Source organism: Phocoena sinus, chromosome 17 (genome assembly GCF_008692025.1).
Source record: "Phocoena sinus isolate mPhoSin1 chromosome 17, mPhoSin1.pri, whole genome shotgun sequence".
NCBI classification, from domain to species: Eukaryota; Metazoa; Chordata; class Mammalia; order Artiodactyla; family Phocoenidae; genus Phocoena; species Phocoena sinus.
The window spans coordinates 51,850,970-51,872,088 of record NC_045779.1 but is presented as its reverse complement, the minus strand read 5'-3'; the positions used below and the strand labels follow the sequence as shown (position 1 = coordinate 51,872,088).

Genomic DNA, 21,119 nt, shown 5'->3' with positions numbered 1-21,119 from the left:
AAAATATGTCTTTCTTCTCCAGGCACCAACTGAATACACCAAATGTTAATGTTTGTCCACTTTTATTTCAGACTGACAACGAATAACAGCCCTTAACTTAATGCCCTATAGAGTGAACAGGTTGATTCTCTACTCTAAGAATTTTAGATATTCTTTTTGATAGAAGATGTCAATGCAAGAATAGATTCGGTGTAGACAGGACCATGAAGGAATCAGAGTCACGTTCAAGGCTAGGTAACAATGGGATGAAGGCGAAGCTTGGATCGTATTGAGTGAATTCCACCCTCTGAACCATCGAGGGCTCCTTGAGTATCTACTTCTCCTTCTAAATCAACCAGAGTTACAAATTAATGACCCATGACTCAGATTCAGGCTTCAGAAATGTATTGTTTGGCCTGCACAATGTAGGCTCAAAGGTAGACTATCGTCTGTCTACCTTTCAATATTGAGAGATTGTATAGTAAATCTGGATTTCTGCCTCTCATAAACATGGAAAGATCTGGCAACCAAGAGTCCATATTCCTGCTAGAAATAACCATCTGAAGCTGAGTAGTGGTTGTGAGTAGCAGTCTGTGGGGGGACAGGATGTGTCCTCTCCTCTTTTCCTCCCTCTTTTCTGTCACACACGCCAGCTTCACTCAGTAATCCTGCACACCTGGCCTCTGTGAGTCTTGACTCTTGTATCACATGCAGTTCCTGAGAGAGACAGTGGAGGGTACCAGCCAAATACAAACTCTTTTACCCTGAATAGGATTTCTGCCCACCTTCTAGTTTGTTCCCTCAACTGGTTTAGCAGATTGGGTGCCAGCTTTACTTCTCTCCCTGCCCTAGAGGACAGAGATTACTCTGAACACCTTGTTTCTGGTCAAGTCCTCTGCATTTTGGAATGAAAAGTGCTTTCTAAGGTGAAAGCATTGCCTCCCTACCCCATCCCAGCCCCACCACCTCCAATCTGAAAGGCCTCTTCAAAAGTCACACTTCATAAAGCACATCTTCCCCTCTCATTATCCCCAGGATTTTAGTCAGCTTTCAGGCCTTCTGAAGAGACCTTATTTTAAGTCTTGGGTAGTAAACATGAGGGGAGAGAACATCTACAGTGCTACCTGCCCTGGCAATTCCACCTCCCTCCAAATCTTAGCACATTCTTCAGCATTTCTATGTAAGGACACCATTCTGAGTCTTCAGTCTCGTTGCCTTGGGGCTGGGAAACCATTTCTCCAGGCTTCTTCTCCCCTCCCCTGCCCCCCTTAGGAACAGGATTGGTCTTAGCTTCTGGGCCTATCTGCTGCCGTCCTTCTACTTCCTATTAGCTCTTCTGCTTTCCTTTGAGCTCTGTTTGGCTTAGGGAATCTTAGTTTTTATTTCCCAGCTCTTCATTGTTTTCTTCTGATGATTTTTAATTTTTATTACTATTATTTTTTGCTTCTGAGAGAGCATTTGCCTTTTTTCCCCTTTCTTCCTCTCCCAACGTAACAACTGTGGTAACAGAATGCAACTGCTGATTTACTGCTGCAGCCTGCTGCAGTCTTCATTCTTTCAGCACTTAATTGTTATGCTCTCACTATGTACCAGGCATCTAGTATATAACATTTTGTTTTTACCTTCAGATAGGTCATGGTGTATTGGGAGAAGCAGACTTATGAACAGTTACAAATATGCATAGATATGTTGAGAGGGCTTAGGTTGTGAAGGGGAAAGCATTTGTGGGCAGTAGGCACGACAGACGGAGGGGCCAGCGAGGGCTTCCGAGGCAAGGTCACATCTGAGAACAGTCTTGAAGAGAAGTATAGCTTCTTTTTGAAGGGTGGGATGAGTGAAGCTATTCTGACTGGAGGAGACAGAATATATAAGGCCCAGCTGTGTAAAATGGCAAGGATTGTGGGGGGTGGGGGGGTAATTCTCTGGTTCTGCTTTGGTCGCGAGGCGTATGAGCTGGTGACCGCGAGGCAGCTTTCAGAGTAATGAGCGCCCCTTTCTGCGCTGACTCACACCACCCCTGGCTCCTCCTTCCCTCCCCTTTAGCTAGCTCTTTCCTCTCTGGAGAGTACAAACTTCTGCTTTCACCATCCCAGACTTGCCTGTCCCTTACGTTCCTGTCTGTTTTCAAGCCAATTTATGCTCTTTGCAAAATTATATTTTCAAAGTAACTGTGATTTCATAAGGTAGGTTTTTTATTTGTAAATCTCAATCAGCTAATATCTAATAAATGCTCCCTAAGTGTAAAGAACTGCACAGAAATGGACCTAGAGTCTGTCATACAGAGTGAAGTAAGTCATAAAGAGAAAGACAAATACCGTATGCTAACACATATATATGGAATTTAAGAAAAAAAAATGTCATGAAGAACCTAGGGGTAAGACAGGAATAAAGACACAGACCTACTAGAGAATGGACTTGAGGATATGGGGCGGGGGGAAGGGTAAGCAGTGATGAAGCGAGAGAGAGGCATGGACTTATATACACTACCAAGCGTAAGGTAGATAGCTAGTGGGAAACAGCCGCATAGCACAGGGAGATCAGCTCAGTGCTTTGTGACCATGTAGAGGGGTGGGATAGGGAGGGTGGGAGGGAGACACAAGAGGGAGGGGAAATGGGGATATATGTATACGAGTAGCTGATTCACTTTGTTATAAAGCAGAAACTAACACACCATTGTAAAGCAATTATATCCCAATAAAGATGTTAAAAAAAAAAAAGAAATAGTGTACAACTAGATTACACTTTACATTTTGGGTTGAGATTTTTTTCTCACAATAATGTCTTAAATTCTAACCAACTGTGACTTCTGTATCTTTTGAGTAATTCTGACTAGAGAGAAATGCATCCTTTGAAAATAGTTCAGTGGTGTCTGTTTTGAAAAAAAGTTGCTAAGTCATGGTTACAGCATGTAGATGGTGCATGAACTTCTCACTGCCCACTTTCAGTTTTGCTCTGTTTCCTCTGCCCTTTATCCAGGCCTTCTCAGTCGTGTGCCACTTGGCTAGCATCAATAAGAATGAGCGTCACACTTACAGGCTCCTTTTTAAGAATGCCCTTGGACTCCAAGCTGGGACTTTTTTTTTTTTTTTTTGGCCTGGCCTCAGACTTGACCCTCAAGCTTGAGGAAAGATTTAGCACTTCTGCTTCCCACTCTTGGCATTCCCACCCAGAGAGCTTGCTCTTGGTATCTGGCTTTCCCTTTCTTAGTTACCCTAGGAAATCATCTGCTTGGCCAAGTCTCTGTCCCTGAGACACAGTGGCTGACATGATTTTACACAAGAGGAATTCTACAAGAATTCTACATAAGAGGAATTCAGGAAAGCCCTACCCTGGTCTCTGAAGGTGATCTTAGCTGTCTAGGTAGTAGCTGGCTATCAGCTGGTTGTCATGAACCCTTTAGTAGAAAGATGATTATTTATGCTATCAGCATTTCTCAAACGTTAGCGTGCATCTGGATCTCCAGGAGAGCTTGTTAAAACCGTCCCCAAATTGCTGTTTCAGTAGCCCTAGGGTGGGGCCTGAGTATATGCATTTCTCATAAACTCCAGGTGATGCTGACGCTGCTTGTCTGTGGACCACACTTCGAATAACCTTGTACTATATGATCTAGCTCAGCGGTTCTGGTGTGGGAGGTGGGAGCAATGATGAATCAGAATCACCTAGAGAAAGTTCTAAAAATTTACATATCAGGTTAGCCCTCCTAAGTATTTTGGGTTTTGGTATATGTCCTCAGATTGGACCAGGGCCTGAGAAAGAGAGTGGGGCTCTGGACAAAAGCAATTGACTTGTTCTCCTTGGTATCTATCACTCTTTTTCATCTCTACTATTATACCTGGAGCTTGGCTTGGCAGGTGGGGGACTGCTGCGAAAGAGAAGATCTATGATCACTGTGGTCAAGTGGCACTGGGGTCAGAGATACTGTAGAGCAGCCAGCTAGGTCAGCGGTTTGCAGGACCCAGACCATGGTGAGGAGAGGGCACAATTTAAGGGGGTGCCCAAAACCTCAGTAATTTATACCATCAATATTTTAATGCAATATTTTTAAAATTAAAGTTTATGCAAAAAAGTCTATGATGAATACAATATCAACTTTTTAAATAAAGACAGCATCAATATTATGAATTTTCCCTTGTTTCCGTCCCTTGTTGAATTTCAGAATCGTCTGGGGAGTTTTAAAAAATATAGATAGCTAGATCCCTTTCCCAGATATTCTTATTTAATTAGTCAGGAAGTGAAGCCTAACCTTTGGTATGTACGGTGATGATTAAGAACCACAGAGCTACACCAACCAGTGTTGGTCTCTGGAGGTGAGGGAGTGGTGGTATGTGGGTGTCCAGGCTGCGGGAGGGCCAGGGAGATGAGTAAACTAGGTGCGGGTAACCCACCCAGATTTGGAAAGGTGACAACAGAAAATGTTGGCAACAGAACACTAGCACAGACTCTGGCTCCCGGGAAAAATTATATAACTATACAGATTTCTAGATTTAGAAGAGCAGAGTGAGGTACAGCCTATCGAGTTGAGATTCTGACACAGAAACCACAGAAGACTGGGTCACTGGAACTGGGATAGAAGGTTTGGATTCTGGAAGTAGTAAACAAAGTCAACTCAGGATTTGATGCTAAGTCACCTAGATACTGAACTAAGTATCCTTCAAAATTTCCCTGTTCAGGTGTAAGCTTGATCACAGAGCTTTGAGTAAAAGAAAGCATTTGGCAAACATTATAGAAAAGGTGTCAAAATTCATTTTCACTGAAATTTAAACGTTAGCTAGAGAAAACTGTTGGCTGTTGATCAACAAAGAAAAATACTTTATGAAATGGGATTATGAAGTTGTGTTTGTGCTTATTGGAAAAGGTACAGAACCTGAAAGGTAAATAAGTTGTACAGTAATACTGTATATTTTGGGCACAAAGCACCCTTCCTTTCTATTTCTCAACCATATATACTCTTATTTTTCCATTCCCTAGTGTCCACACTTCTGGAGAAAATAAGATCTTAGATTTTAAAATGAAGTATAGTAGAAGTCAACCTAAAAATATTTCAAAATGAAAAAGTAGAAACATATATACATAGCTTCTTACCCTCTGCAGTCTGTAGCATTTGTTATCTGGTTGGGTGAAGCATGTTCAGGAAGTGTTAACACCAGTTACAAAAGTTTCCCCAAAGTGTCGTGACCTACACAAAAGATTGAAGAATAAGAATTTTAATCAAAACTTCTGAGCTCATAAATCAACTATACTTCAATTAAAAAATAAATAAAAAGAAAAAACTTCTGAGCTTCTGATTATTTTGATTTATTTCATGTTTTATGGAACACTAAAGTTATTTTTAAAAATTCATATAATATTAAAAAGTTACTGTAATTTAGTTATTATAAAATTCTATTCTGTAAGCTGAACATGGCTGACTCTGGCTGCTAGGAATTTCAAGTCCGAACTTGTATCCTTACATAAATGGTTGTGTAAGGCTTTATCAATAAAATGTTTTTTTTGCTTACTAAGTCTATCAACTTTGTATTTGACCTTCAGTTCCTCCTCTGCTCTTATTTATTATGTCAGACACACAGATGCAGACACATAACACTGCTTCCCAGATATGTATATATCATTTAAAAAATCAATTTTATCGAGGTAAATTCACTTTAAATGTAGAGTTTTGTGAGTTATAGCAAATACATGTAACTTTGTAGCCACGACCACAATTAAGATACAGAAAACTTCCATCGTCCTAAAATGTTTCCTGTGTTCCTTCCCATGCAATTCTGTATTCCCCGAACAATTCTATGTTCCGGTAAATGTTGCTCAGCTTTCTATCTCTAGACTATATTTATCTTTTGAAGAGTTTCAAATACGTGGAATTATACAGTACGCACTCTTACGCACACACAAGTCAGCACAATGTTTTTTATATTGACCCATTTTGTTGCCTGAATCAGTAGTTTGTTCCCTTTTATTGCGGCACAACATTCCATCGTATGGCTATACGGATATATCATATTTTATCCAATTGCCTGTTGGTGGATATCTCACTTGTTTTTAGGTTTTGGTTAATATGAATGAAACTGCTATAAATATGCATGCAAATACAATGTTTGTAAAAACATTCTGCCATTTTTCTTGGATAAGAATTACCAAACTCCAAGTGTGAAAATTGTTGGGACATAAATTTAGTATATGCTTACATTTTTAAGAAATCACCAAAATGTTTTCCAAAATGATTGCACCATTTTCATACAAATTTATGTCATGTTTTGTTTTCATAGAAACCTACGTAATGGCTACATATAAAAAATTCAAAGCAGAAAGTAACTGTACACATTTAGGGTGAAGTGTGCTTTATGCATTTGTTTGTCCCCCAGCATGCAGCAGAGAGAATACACAGAGTATACAGAAAAGGCAGTTCGTGTACAACATGAATTTGTTGTATAAATGAGTGAATAAATTTTCCCAAACGATTACCTTAAACTTAATTCATAGAACAGATATGCTGAGTAAATGACATAATATATATCAAGCACTCAGTCCAGTACTTGGCACATAATAAAAGTTTATATTTATTATTCTATAAACACAATGTGTTCATGGAAAATAAAACTGGTATTATTAAATTTGCTAAAACACCACATACCACCTTTAAAATCTCTAAGTTATAAAATATGTCTTGCTGAATCCAATGGGGTTTTTTAGTGGTTTGGCTAAGATATGTCTCTGTGGAGATCCTAGTGCCGTATCTCTCTTATTCTTCTAAAACCCAGTAAATGTGAATTATAACATTAAATGTTTTCATGCCTCCATAACTGTTTATTAATTAATTAACAAAATACAAGCATTTGTTCATTCACCATAATTATGTTCATAATGAATGAGGGAATTTGTAGAATTGAAATTCTTACTGACGCCTTCGAAATTACAATTGTGATAGGAAACGTTGAAAAAAATGGCTTGTTTTAGTTGTCAGGAATTGTTGGCTTACATAGTATGCTAAGTCAGAAAGGAGAGCACAGAATACTGAAACTGTACATATTTAAAAAAAAAAAAAAGGGAAAGGAAGACAGTAAGTAGTTAAGAATAAAATCCGGTCACTTAATTATTAGATTGTAGTGGCAGCTGACTATTTGGTGTTACTGATGAAATCATCCAAGCACTGGTGTGCAGAAGGGATGCATCTCCCTGAGGAAATGTTTTTGGACCCCCGCACAGGTGGCCCAAACCCTTGGAGAAGGTGGGTGGGGCTTGTTGGGTGTGACGGTGATAGGAAACAGGGGTTTGTTTGAAGGAGATAAGTAAGATCTGCCAAAATCAAAAGTATAGCATCTTAGAGAATCAAAGGCCACCTCAATACTGAAAATTATCTTTTTAAAAATAAAAAGAGGCATTAATGTGGAACAAATTTTCAGTTTGTGACATCGTCATAGTAATTTCCTCTAAGGTGAGATACTTCTGTAATATTTTGTTACAATGTTTCTTAAACTTTCAGTCTTCTGGGAAATACTTTTCCAAGAAGAATGGCAAGAAAGAAGTGTGGTCAATGAATTAAGAGACAACATTGCAGAGTGATTTCTCACCTTCAGTGTGGAGGTTCATTTGTCAGTCCACCTGCTCATACATTCACACTTGTTAAATGCTGCCTTATTGAGTGCCAGTTATTTGACAGGCTCTCTGCCAGACTCTATAGATAGAAATGTGAATATGAAAAGCACAGAGGAGTTCCCAGCCTGGCAGGGGTGACTTATACAAGCTGCCAATTATAATGCAGTGTGTTAGCTGCTATAATTGAGGTATGTACATATTTTTAAAGCTGTAAGGTGTTAGGAGTGACTAATTCTATGTGAAATGGTATGGAGTAAATTCACAAGACCAAGGAGAAGGACTCCTTGGTCCAGGAGAGAAAAAAAGCAATAAAGAGTTGGACAAATGGCCCCTGACCAATCAGCTGGGGTGTAGGGAAGCTACCATGCATGGAAAATTCTCAGTGGACAGCAGTAGGTGCCACGTTTTCCCTGAGGATGTCCCATGGTGAACGCTACTCTATCACATGTGCAGTGCCTGACTCCTCCACCCTTGGACAAACATAGAGCCCAATGCAAAGGCATATACAAAGCCCATCGTTCTTGACAGACTGACTGGGTCTTTCATCCCGGTTCACTTACTGTCTGTGTGACTTTGGTGAGTCATTTAACTTTTCTGCATGTTAATACCTTCATTTGTAAAGTAAGGATAATAATAGTAGCTATCTCATAGGGTTGTGTGTGGGGTTTTTTTAGGATTAAATGTAGTAATACGAGTTAAAATTATTAGAACTATGCCCACACAAGAGTGTACTGAGTAAATGTTAATGGCTACTATATTTAGAGGAGAAGAAAAAGACTGTTTTCTAAATCTGCTGATTCTTTTTAAAAATAAACTTATTTATTTTGGCTGCACTGGGTCTTTGTTGCTGTGTGCAGGCTTTCTCTAGTCGAGGTGAGCAGGGGCTCCTCTTTGTTGTAGTGCGCGGGCTTCTCACTTCGGAGGCTTCTCTTGTTGCAGAGCACAGGCTCTAGGCACACGGGCTTCAGTAGTTGCGGCACATGGGCTCAGTAGTTGTGGCTTGCAGGATCTAGAGCGCAGGCTCAGTAGTTGTGGCTCATGGGCTTAGTTGCTCCACAGCATGTGGGATCTTCCCGGGCCAGGGCTCGAACCCGGGACCCCTGCATTGGCAGGCGGATTCTTAACCACTGCACCACCAGGGAAGCCCAAATCTGCTGATTTTTGAGGCATGGTCCTCTGAAGTTGTACCCAGCTAAATTCTTGTTGATTTCAAGAAGTGGCAGGGCTGTCTACAGAAGCTGGATGCTCATCTGTATTACAAAGAAATGACAAAGCAAAGACAGGATTCGAATCTATTTAATGATGAAAGGAGTGGAGAGCATAGCTCCTTTTTTGCTGAACAAATTCTTTTTTGTTTTTTTCAAGAGGCAGTGATATTTTATTTTATTTTATTTATTTTTTGCTTCTCACTCTATTTATTTATATTTAACATCTTTATTGGAGTGTAATTGCTTTACAATGGTGTGTTAGTTTCTGCTTTATAACAAAGTGAATCAGCTACACATATACATATATCCCCATATCTCCTCCCTCTTGTATCTCCCTCCCACCCTCCCTATCCCACCCCTCTAGGTAGTCACAAAGCACAGAGCTGATCTCCCTGTGCTATGTGGCTGCTTCCCACTAGCTATCTATTTTCCATTTGGTAGTGTGTATATGTCCATGCCACTCTCTCACTTCGTCCCAGCTTACCCTTCCCCCTCCCTGTGTCCTCAAGTCCATTCTCTACATCTGCATCTTTATTCTTGCTCTGCCCCTAGGTTCTTCAGAACCATTTTTTTTAGATTCCATATATATGCGTTAGCATACGGTATTTGCTTTTCTCTTTCTTACTTCACTCTGTATGACAGTCTCTAGGTCCATCCATGTCACTACAAATAACTCAATTTCATTTCTTTTTATTGCTGAGTAATATTCCATTGTATATATGTGCCACATCTTCTTTATCCATTCATCTGTCGATGGACACTTAGGTTGCTTCCATGTCCTGGTATTGTAAACAGAGCTGCAATGAACATTGTGTTACATGACACTTTCTGAATTATGGTTTTCTCAGGGTATATGTCCAGTAGTGGCATTGCTGGGTCGTATGGTAGTTCTATTTGTAGTTTTTGAAGGAATCTCCATACTGTTCTCCATAGTGGCTGTATCAATTTACATTCCCACCAACAGTGCAAGAGGGTTCCCTTTTCTCCACACCCTCTCCAGCATTTATTGTTTGTAGGTATTTTGATGATGGCCATTCTGACTGGTGTGAGGTGATACCTCATTGTGGTTTTGATTTGCATTCCTCTAATGATTAGTGATGTTGAGCATCCTTTCATGTGTTTGTTGGCAATCTGTATATCTTCTTTGGAGAAATGTCTGTTTAGGTCTTTTGCCCATTTTGGGATTGGCTGGTTTGTTTTTTTGATATTGAGCTGCATGAGCTGCTTGTAAATTTTGGAGATGAATCCTTTGTCAGTTGCTTCATTTGCAAATATTTTCTGCCATTCTGAGGGTGTCTTTTCGTCTTGTTTATGCTTTCCTTTGCTGTGCAAAAGCTTTTAAGTTTTATTAGGTCCCATTTGTTTACTTTTGTTCTTATTTCCATTTCTCTAGGAGATGGGTCAAAAAGGATCTTGCTGTGATTTATGTCATAGAGTGTCCTGCCTATGTTTTCCTCTAAGAGTTTGATAGTTTCTGGCCTTACATTTAGGTCTTTAATCCATTTTGAGCTTATTTTTGTGTATAGTGTTAGGGAGTGATCTAATCTCATACTTTTACATGTACCTGTCCAGTTTTCCAGCACCACTTATTGAAGAGGCTGTCTTTTTTCCGTTGTATATTCTTGCCTCCTTTATCAAAAACAAGGTGACCGTATGTGTGTGGGTTTATCTCTGAGCTTTCTATCCTGCTGAAAAAATTCTCAAAGTAAGTCAGAGAGACTAGGATGCCCATTCTTATGACTCCATCTGACTGAGGCTTTATAGTCCCTCTGCCTGTTCTAAAGGGATTCTCCCAAATGACTAATGTTTACCAAGCTCTACCAAATGAGTATTTAAAAAGAGTATGAAATTGCTAAGCATTGTTATCCTCAAACTGCAAGTTGAGATGCAATATTGAGTTGTGAAATCAATTTAAAATTTCAGGACAAATTTTTTTTAGATTGCAAATAATATGGGTATTATTTCATAAACTTCTAGTTTCACTTAATTTATATAAGCAATAATATGATGGCTGACGCTGTTCTAACAACTTTAACGTATAGTAACTCAGTTAATTCTCATAACAATCCTAGGAGATAGAGCTCATTTCCAACTCCATTTTGCAGGTGAGAAAACCAAGGGGTTAAACAACTTCACAAGGACAGAGAGTTGATATATTCCAGAGCCAGGGTGCAGACCTGGAAGTCTGGCTCTAGATGGTATGAGGTACATGGTGATAATATATAATATACATCTTACCGTGGGTATGGGTCAAATGGGTTTGAAAGCCACTCTGATGCAGAGAAGATAGACAGCCCCCACCATACCAGCATCCCTGGGCAAATGCACTAGCTCTGTAGAATTTCCAACCTCTTGGCAATCACAGCCAGTGTTAATATTCAGGTTACTTCTGAATCTTAGCCAAATGATTTAATCAATTTAAGAATGAAAGAGGAAGGTAAGTGTATGCAAACGAGTAAGATGTCCAAGTCGTCAAGGGCATGCTTTTAGGGAGAGAAAATGGTGAACTGCTAAGATGTGCAGATTACAAAAAATTCAGTTAATATCCCGCACAAAGTGTTATTTCAGAAAATAAATGTTAACTGTGCACCTTCTTATTCTAAGGATTGTGGGAAGCAAAGATAAGTAGAACAGGGTCCAATGTTCTCAAATAGTTTATAGTCCAATGGGCGAGACAAGCAAGCACAAAATCTGAGTTATACTATGACTTGTAAGTCCAACAATAGAAATGAGAAGAAATGCAGTGAGCTTCTCAGTTGTACATAAGAGTGGCCACCAACTTGGCCTGGAGGATGAAAAAAGCTCATGGAGAAGCCAATCCTGGACCTGAATCTTGAGAGTAGAAGGAGGAGGGAGGATTTCAGGCTGAGGGAAGAATGTGTGTAATAAACTGAAAGGGTGGGAAGGTGGAGCATGTTTCAAGAACGCTGGGGTGTCCCAACTTACTCACTACCATGTTCCCTAGTAATGAGAATGTCTTTGGGAATAAACATTCTATTTTTTTCTACAACGTCCTAATATTTGAAGACGCACTGAACCTTGCCAAAATCGCTGCATTCTCCTAGGCTCTACTGCGTGTGCGTAACTGAATACTAATGCAGCTGGAAAAAGAAAATTTCTACAACATTATGCCTGTCCCTAATAAATTCTAGCTGAATCTGCTAACCTAAGGGCTCGGTGTACGTCAAAGACCGAAACTCGATTGATTGATTGATTGCCTTCCGTGGGAGCTGCTGCAGGCAGCAACTTTCCTTGCTTGTCTCAGTTAGATTAGTGCAAGTGTTCGCCACCTCTCCAGGGCAGAACAAGTCATGGGAATACCTTCTCCTCACTCTAGACACATGCTTTTAACAACGTTTCAACAAGCAACATTAGCTTTTTGCAAACCAGGTTCAGTTTAATGTGAAGCGATCCAATGGCATATGAAAAAATAATTGGCTTCATGCTTGGAAGAGCAGGGAGGCAAGGTGTATGTGTAGTGGAAAGGAAAGCCTTGAGTGTCCCATAAAAGACTTGAGTGTTCCATAATGAGCCTGGACAATTTACTTCAATTCTCTGAGCCTCAGTTTCCTCATCTATAAAATGAAGATGTTGGAATAATTGACATGTTCTGGTTTTAAATGTTTGATTTTGAGGTTATTTTAGACTCTTGTCGAGAATCAAAAGAAATGATGTTTAAGGTTCAGGTAGCCCAGAGTCATACTCTATTGCCTCTCCTACACCGACATCTTGAGGGAACCAAAATGGAAAAAGTGGGTTTCCTCTCTAAGCTGGACAAAGCTGTCCTCTGGACCTAGGCAGGGAAGTGGGACCCTCTGATTGTGCCCCTGATATTTTATCACGTCTGTAAAACTGCATTTGCTGGCAGCCTACAAGGCTGCTCTATTTGGGTCTCCTGTGTTGGTTTACCTCAGCGTGGAAAATGCCCAAGTTCTTGGGCATCATACACGCAAGGCCACTAGCTTGCAGAGACTGCAGAGGCTAAAAGCTGCATAAGGGAACAGAGCAGAACAACCCACGCGATGCCAAAGAATCAAGCTCTTGGGGACCTTTAAACCCACTGTACGTATGCAGATAAATCCCCTTGAGAGTACAGGGTAGTATCTCCTCTTTGGAGACAATTATTATATTTACTTCCTTGCTTTCTGTTCTTGTGGAATGCACGTTAACACAAGAGAAAGCCAGAGCTCTACTGGTCTAATGATGTATATTTTATGGTTCTTTTGTTGAAAGTTCACCTCTTTTATTGCTTGTCTACTTGACTGTGGTTAAGGAAATGCCAAATCCTGCTCCTGTCCTGTTGCTATAGTGATTCCTGAGAGATAAAAGCCAGGCATGAAATATGCAGGGGCAAGTTTGATTAAACTAATGTTTAAATTAAAAATGGATTTTAATTTATTTATTAAAATATTTGAAATTCGGTGATCATGGAAGCTTAACTTTTTCCTCTGCCTTTTCCTCCTTGATTGCTGTTTCGTGCAAACAGGTGCTTTCAGTGAGTGACTCACTTGTATTTTCTTATTCTCAGGTGAGAATCGCTGGACCACAGTGAAGGCAGTTGAGTGGCTGGATCAGCTGAAGGGACCAGCAATTTTTTTTTTCAACAGTTTAACCATCCATTATTTGATGGGAGCCACATAATTAATTTCAAATAAGAGATTTAAAAATACTTCTTTCCCTTCCCACTTGAACACTGGCTCAAATGTTTTTAAAGTCTCAATAATTATATTTTGGAAACTTGGTTTTGTTTCTACAATAGTTCCATTTTGTAGAATGCCCTCATCCAGTTTTGCTGGTGCGCCATGCTTCCATTTCTGTCCATACATTTCAAGACAGAATAAGCTAACCTACTGGTGGTAGGTCAGAAATGTGGTACTGTGTCAGGTTCACACACAAGAGCAAAGACTGGAGAATGAAATATCAATAGATGGCGGTAGGTGGAAAGGAAGGCTTGCTTGGACAGCGGGTCGTCACTTGGGTATGGCAAACTTGGAGAATCCTCCCCAGCCCTTTCTTAGCATTGCATAGACCAGGTGCCAGAAAACTTTTTCTGTAATAGGCCAGAGAATAGATATTTTTGGCTTTGCAGGCCATACCGTTGTAACTGCTCGCTTCTGCCATTGTAGCATGAGAGCAGTCATAGGCAGTATATAAATGAATGAGTGGCTGTGTTCCAATCAAACTTTTGTTTATGAACAATCAAATTTGAATTTCATGTGACTCATGTGTGAATTTCATGTGTCACAGAATATTATACTTCTTTTGATTTTTTTCCCCAACCATTTAAAAATGTAAAAACTATTCTTTGCTTATGGCCACTAAAATAACAGGCAGTGGGCTGATTTGGCCAGCAGGCTGCTGTTTGCTCTCCTCTAGCATAGAATGTTAACAGGGTGGAATCTGGGGTCAGATTGTCTGTCTTTGAATTCTGTACTCTTCCATTCTACCTGTTTTATCTTTTTTTTTTTTTTTTTTCGGTACGCGGGCCTCTCACTGCTGTGGCCTCTTCCTTTGTGGAGCACAGGCTCCGGATGTGCAGGCTCAGCGGCCATGGCTCACGGGCCCAGCCGCTCCGCGGCATGTGGGATCCTCCCGGACCGGGGCACGAACCCGTGTCCCCTGCATCGGCAGGCGGACTCTCAACCACTGCGCCACCAGGGAAGCTCCCTGTTTTATCTTGAGCAGTTAATTTCTCCTTGTCTTGGTTTCTTCATGTATACAATGAAGTTGGTAATAATACCTACTCGTGGAGTTTTTACGTTTTAAATAAGGGGATAGATAAGAGTGATTAGAATTCTTCTTAACACAGTAGGAGCTCACTAATAGGAGTAATTATCATCCACAGAGGACCTCAGGGCACTAGGGGAGATGTTCTGTCATGGTGGGACTGGAACAAAGTCAGTCGTAAGATCTGACATCTGTGGAAAAAGCCAGGGTGACTTACAGTGAGAATACGACCACCCCTCCTTTCCTCCGCAGTCACCAAAGCACTACAGGCTGCCTTTTGCCCACCTACCGCCCACCATCTATGGCCTATTTATGATGAATGCTTCCCTGCGGAAATGGCTGCTGGTGCTTTGCATGCTGGTACCTTCTGTCACACAAAATTTAATCATTTTTATTTGCCTTCCACAGCACTTTCTGAGTGTTGGCACGGTCATTTCAGGACTGGTCTCATCATTTCCGGATCTTATGATGGCCATTTTTTATACCTCATAAATCCAGAGAGGCAAATTTTTGCAGAACATCACACAGCTGTTGGGCAGCAGAGAACTGCCTTTCCAGAGTTGTCCATGAAAATACAAAGTTGTCTTTATGATGTTTACTGTTTTCTCTCCTTGCTTTACTGTTCCCATTTATTTTTGGTTCCTGGTCCTTTAGGGGAGCTTAGACCTAAGGAATATTTGTTTTGAGGGGGAGGAATTTTTAAAATATCTTGAAGTTATCCTTCTGATGATTTTCTTTTTTGATGATTGTTTTCAAATCTTGCAAATCAGTTTTCCCCAGAGGCCAAATCATAATCTTAATTAATTTTATTTTAAAGGCACAAGCCATAAGAAGGAATGACGTACCAAAATATTCTAATTTAGGAAAATCCAGGTGGCAATTTGGAGAATTTCGTAATGGCGACCGCTGACGACACTTTTTATTGTTTCTTAAAAATGGTGTCAGACATTTTCTGAGATTGGTGATTTTCATAGGTTTGTGATTCCTATGAAAAATTTTTTAGGTGGATGATTCTCTACTGAGTTGTGTTGTAATTAGTTCTGTTTTTAAAAAACTTAATTATATTATTCATTCATTCAAATCATAAAAACCTGGGCTCTGGAGTCAGTTCTAATCTTGGCCCCATCATTTACTAACTTTGTAATTTTAAATAAGTTATTTAAGCTCCCTTTGCTCAATTTTCTTCTCTGTAAAAAACAGGAGGGTAATAATCACACGCATCTCATAGAATTGTAAAGAATAAAAGTCATAATTCATAAAAATTTCTTAGAATGGTGCCTAGCACAGAATAAGAATTCAAGAAATGTTAACTCTTTTTATTCTTTAATTATTCATTAGGGAGCTCATTTGTCTCTATTATGCTCAGACCTTGACCCTGTTGACCTGAAACAAATAGACTGCCAGATATTTTTGCAGCAAAGATGGGCTTATTCAGGATCAGCAGAGAATTACAATTCAGGGCAAGGCACATGCAAGTCCCCACACAGCAAGGGAAGGAGAACATTTTTATAGAGGGGGAAAAGAAGTTGGGAGGGTTACAGTAAGCATAGAGCCCATGGCTTTTCATTGGCCGAGTTGTTGCCAGAAAAGAAGAGTCTTTCCTCTCTCTGTTGGGCTCTGCTATCCTCACAGGGTGTGGGAGCTCTCCCAACTCTATTTTACAGGTTTCTGTTTATTAAGTTTTTACAGCCCCTTTCACTTACTAGCTGTGTGACCTTGGGCAATTTGCTTTAACTCATAATGAGCATCTTAAATTTTTTTAAGGAATCTTTCTCAACACATCAGATTAACAATTTGAAATAGGAGAAAGAAAGCAAATAATAGGAAAAAAGGAAAATCAGTAGTTGAAATTCATTCAACTCCAAAAACAGCCTTTCATCTCAGATTTGAAAGAATCCTGCTTGTGCATTAATAAAGGTTTCCCTCCTGTCTGATCCAAGCTCATGATATAAATTACTTTCAGGTACTGCTTCTACAATGCTCACAATCAGAAAGAGGGGTTATACACGATGCATAGGCAGGGATATCCTGCCTGAAAGCAAATGTATCCTTTTGAAGAAGAATGAAGGGAACAGCCATGGCCAAGGCCAGCCACCAGAACTTTCTACCTGTGAGCATGAGTCACAGAGTGCTTAAACAGACAAGCAAGAACCTACCTGAACTTTTCAAATCCTGGTAATAAAGAAACATACTTTTGGTCAAAACTAATTTTTTCCATAGCCATCCACAAGTCTGAATTCACATACTCCTGCAAAACTCCAAATGCAAATGAACATTTCTAGAGCACGTCGACAGTTTCATGGCCAGCATGCTTGATTGGTCTGCTGTCCCGGGCTCTGAGTTAGTCATGGAGCCCAGGGGATCCATCTGCACTGGGGCTTTGTAGGTAGAGCAGATGGCGGTCCTGTTTCTACATGGCGGTTTGGGGATAACTGCTCCCTTCTTAATGGGGAATAAAAATAGATTTAGTTAAGTTCAGTAAAGGCTGCAATTAAACAATTTGAAGATCTTTAAACTGTCCAATAACTGATCCTACTTTTCCAGTTTGTTCCCTCAAACTAAATTTGAGCTGTCAGACTGACACAGCTTTATGTACATTGGATTATTGAAGAGAGGAAGTAAAATCATTCCAAAGCATAGAGCTTAGACTTCACAGTCCTGAAGGCAAGCTAATGAGGAACTAAAGACTGCCTTTAACTTCTCAATAACTTTTGTCTTCAAAACAGTAATGCTAATTTAGAAATACCTCGTTCTGCTCTTTCTTTACATTATTATTTTTTAAATTTATTTATTTTTGGCTGCATCAGGTCTTTGTTGCTGCGCGTGGGCTTTCTCTAGTTGCAGCGAGCGGGGGCTACTCTTCGTTGCGGTGTGCCGGCTTCTCATTGCGATGCCTTCTCTTGTTGAGGAGCACGGGCTCTAGGCACACAGGCTTCAGTAGTTGTGGTGCACGGGCTCAGTAGTTGTGGCTCGCGGGCTCCAGAGCTCAGGCTCAGTAGTTGTGGCACACGGGCTTAGTTGCTCCGCAGCCTGTGGGATCTTCCTGGACCAGGGCTCGAACCCGTGTACCCTGCACTGGCAGATGGATTCTTAACCACTGCACCACCAGGGAAGCCCCTTTACATTATTGAGAATCCATTATTTTTAGAAGATTTAAGACATTAATTATAAAGGTGTTACATTTTTATTTATAAAAAAACTGTAAGTACTTGGCTGTTCAGATTTAACTTAATTGCTTAAGGATATTTTATGAGGTAAAAATAGAAGTTTAAAGTTCATACTTATTTGTTTACCAATACCAAATTCCTCTTCTGGTTACTCCCAGGGATCTTATTCTCACAGCTAAAGTTACTTAAACTCTAACTGAAGCCACAGCCCTGCCTTAGGCCCTATGATGCAGAGCTATTTTTAGTTTCCCCACTTTGCTGGTGAGAAAACTGAGGCAAGGAGATGGGAAGAAACTCACCCAGGATTGTCCAGCTCATGTGGAGCAGAGCTGGGATTTGAACTTGGATGCCCTGTTCCCGGAGCCTGTGCTCTTAACCGCATGCTCTGGGTCTCCCCAATGCCTACCACAGAGAACAGACTCATTCTTTGGGTCCTCCTTTACCCAAGCAGGATGGAAAAAGAAGAAGCACACACAAGAGTGGCAAAACCTCCCACGAAAACAAGGAACAAGAAAATGCCACAGACTCTGTTGAATTCTAAAACATGAGCCCCCAAAATGTTTGGAACTGTAGCAGCCACCATAACTGCCTTCTTCCCCACGACACTTTGAAGGAGGTGTGGCATTCCCTGGGTTTCATAAATGCCACTCCATTGTGAGACATTAGTCTCACTACACTGTAGTTACATGTCATATATAGGAATCAGAAGGGCTACATGATGAGCAAATTTTGACAAATCAACTCTCTCTTTTCTTAAAATGCTTGAGGGGGAAGGCAGTAAAAGCAAAGACAGAACATTATATTGGTTTCGTTAAGGTTTTGCTTTGTCTGGTGTAACATTCTTAATTATGAAGACAAAAAGTGTTTTGATGAAGTGTTTTTGATCAGGTGGATGAATACCTATCTTTAGTAGGTGGGTAATTCAGGTTTACATGCAGTGATATTAAATAGACACTAATGCTGTGGCCAAAGTCAAGTCTGCATAGCTTCCTCCACTTCTGCTGGCCCTCAGAATTCTTACTAAATTTTTCTTCTCAGGGCCCCTTCTTTCTCTCAACTGGAAAAATGCCCACTGGCATTTAATGAACCCCTGTACTCTCCACAACCTGGTTCACATCATGATACAACTGCTTTAAAGCCCACCATTGTATTTGATGATATTCACATCCCTAGGGAAGAAAGCACTGTCTCGGCTAGTATGGTTTGTGTCAGGAGTATTTCTTCTTAGGAATTGTGGCAGATATTGTTGTTTGCTTCCCAACATTCATTTTTCCTTGAGCAACGTACTCAGCTCTGGGCTATAATTCTCAGCTTCTCTTGAAGCTCTGAGATACAAGTGGAAATTGCTTTTCAGAAGTTCTAGGAAAGCTTCAAGAAAGCTATAAGGGATCTGGGAAGTAAGCTCTTTGAATTTTATTTTTTCCTGGAAAGTAAGTGTGATGGTTGGAGATCTAGCAGGCTTCATGGATCATAAAATAACTTTTTTTTTTTTTTTTTTTTTGCGGTACGCGGGCCTCTCACCGTTGTGGCCTCTCCTGCCGCGGAGCACAGGCTCTGGACGCGCAGGCTCAGCGGCCATGGCTCACGGGCCCAGCCGCTCCGCGGCATGTGGGATCCTCCCGGACCGGGGCACGAACCCATGTCCCCTGCATCGGCAGGCGGACTCTAAACCACTGCGCCACCAGGGAAGCCCATAAAATAACTTTGAAGATGCTAAGACTTACTGAAAGAAAAAGCCTGGGTTTCTGATGATCATGGACAGACCAGCTCTAGACTTCCTACTTTTTTTTGTGAGAAAGAAATAAATTTTTACTTTACTTAAGGCATGACTTTATTTATTTGTTTGTTTGGGTTCAAATTTGCAGACGAATACATTTCTAACCAACAGAGAAGTTAAATGAATATCCAATTACATTTTAAGTGGCACGGAACAGCAAGAAGTTAATGGGAATTCAGTAATACCATCAGTACCTTTATAAAAGAAGGAAACATTGTTCCTCAAGTTTCTAGTCTAAATTAGGGTGGGATTGTTAACAACTGACAAAATAGGAATGCAACAAGTTGTCATGACCAATTCATTGGAAGATATGAGAGGCAGTCTCGTAATGTGTCAACTTGGCCAGGATGAGCTATATTTCTCAGATTCCCTTTTCTGTACATTTCCAGACAGGGTCGGCCACGAGAAAGAACCTTGTAGGATATGTGAGGGCAGAAGTGAAGCCACAGCCATTTCGTAACTTATACAACATGTCACATACCTGCTAGTTCACCTCATCAACCGTGAAGCAGTGGCCAGGCCTGCAACTACTCCGCCTTCCTTTGGATCCTCTTTCAGTGTCTCTGAATCCTGGACCAGGTATGTGTGTTTAATTCCATGATGAAAGGCCTAGATTTCTGCAGATACCCACACCATCAAGGTCAGAAGTAACAGGAAATGACACAGGTTTCAGTTCTTCTTCGTGGATTCCAGGATGTGTTTATGGATTCCAGCTCTTTCTGGCTGTCTCCCACTTTATCTCCGTCTTCCCTTCCTGACTGGCTAATGAGAGAACCTCAAGCTGTAACATCAGACACAAAGACAATAACCTTACAAAGATCACTTAACCAGCTCCTACAATTGTAGAAGGTCAAATCCCTGTAACAAATCCCTTCATATTATGGGTTCCTCCAGTGGTTCTGTTTAACTGATTGAAGCTTGACTGATGCAATGATATCAATATCATTAGCATCAGCACATTTCCAAAACAGTTTGAAATTTAAGAGGAATAAATAAATGAAACGTGGACCAATTAGGGATGAAATGCCAAAAATAAAATATAACTAGGCAGAAGCAGAAAAGGAGTCTTGTATGTCATTCTTGATCTCATTAATTAATTCAACAAATATTTATTGGGTGACACATAAATGCCAGACACTTTGCTATGTTCTAAATGAAAATAATAGGCAACAGATTTGGTCCTTGCCAGCCTGGTACCTGTTCTAGGAACTAGTGATACAGCAATGAACCTAACAAATACCCTTGTCCTCATGGAGTTTACATTCTAGTTGGCTGATGCAACCAATAAACGTGTAAATAAATTAATTAAATATGCATATGTCAGATCATAATAAGTGAGACAGAAAAACCAAGTAGAGGTAATAGGCCCTTCATTGCATGGTGGGAAGTGGCAAGGATTTAGAGATAATGTGGGTAAAGTATCTGACCCACAGTAGACCTTTCATAAACTACAGTTATTGTTGTTGGCCTTATTAGAATTGTGGCATGAAGATAAAATATATATATATATATATATATATATATATATATGGAATCTAAAAAATACAACAAACTAGCGAATATTACAAAAAGGAAGCAGACCCGCAGATATAAACAACAAACTAGTGGTCACCGGCAGGGAGAGGGAAGGAAGGTGGGGCAAGATAGGGCTACGGGAGTAAGAGGTACAAA

General features: G+C 40.3%; 1 protein-coding gene across 1 annotated transcript in view; it reads right to left on the bottom strand.

Annotated features, from left to right (window-relative positions):
- TRHR (thyrotropin releasing hormone receptor) overlaps nt 1-20,107 on the bottom strand; it is a 72,338-nt gene extending 52,231 nt beyond the window's left edge. Inside the window, exons 1-2 of the mRNA XM_032610124.1 lie at nt 19,930-20,107; nt 5,062-5,155 (exon numbers count right to left, since the gene is read on the bottom strand). The gene's annotated coding sequence lies outside the window, so the exon portion shown is untranslated. The remainder of the gene's footprint in view (nt 1-5,061; nt 5,156-19,929) is intronic.
- Nucleotides 20,108-21,119: the final 1,012 nt, after the last annotated feature.